We start from the raw sequence: 1,051 nt of genomic DNA on the forward strand, positions 1-1,051 counted from the left end.
TCAGACCAACAAATATCGTCCTGAACAGTTCCCAGAACTATTCTTCGGCCGATATTTTCTACAGTGCAGATCGGCCTGGACGATCCCACTATCGTCCCGGACGATCCAGAGAGGAAAATCCAAATCATAGAGGAACAGTAAGGGAACGAGGTCTCACAGTAATGGATACAGCGGTCCCCTGCAAATGACTACAAACCACTTATGGATAACAACAGTGAATACATCGCAGGTGCAACGAACCACTGTGGGCACAAGTACATATATCACTTACGACAATGGTGATCAAGATCTTCAAGTATTTCGGGTACAAGGGCAACACGATATACGAAAAAGGACACCCTCTGGCCAAATCGGAAAGGTAGTTTGAACAAATTAGAACTAAACTTCCTAGTGTTCCAAAGTTTTTTTCTGATCCTGCACTTAAGAAGAAGACAATGCTTGTATCTACAAATATCATAAATAAGTCTACTACACTGATGATCTCGAAGGAGTTCTTTTCAAAGCAGTAGACTTCAAAGTTCCAGAAGAAACCTCCCCGGTGAATAAGAATGGGGGAGTCAACATCAAGATCATAATGACACCGGATCTGCAATACTTATACAAGCAGACAGAAGGCGTCTATAATCTACAACGCATCGCCACTGGATCCGTAACCTTCGTACTAGCGAACATAAGGCGTGTATAAGCTCTCAAATGAAATGTTGTGCATTCAAATGACAATTATCCGCACAACTACAACTATTTCAAAATACTCATGCACGTACACTATGAATTGTATACACATAGGTACACTAAAGGGAAAAATATAATCCCGACCCGCATGGTCCCCATCGAGCGTGTTATTGATACACATGTGACGCCTAGGGATATTGCGCAGGTCAATGAGTGAATTCTAGTTCAAACCTGATCCTTCTATATGGATCAATAGAAGTCGACATGATTTAAAATCTCAAACAAATACATGATTGTGGAGACCAGTGTATTTGTTTTAATACATTCATATTATGCCTTCAAGGCCTACAACAAAAAAATTTCATGAACAAGGCATGAA

This window comes from Dendrobium catenatum, unplaced genomic scaffold (assembly GCF_001605985.2).
Source record: "Dendrobium catenatum unplaced genomic scaffold, ASM160598v2 fragScaff_scaffold_133, whole genome shotgun sequence".
NCBI classification, from domain to species: domain Eukaryota; kingdom Viridiplantae; phylum Streptophyta; class Magnoliopsida; order Asparagales; family Orchidaceae; genus Dendrobium; species Dendrobium catenatum.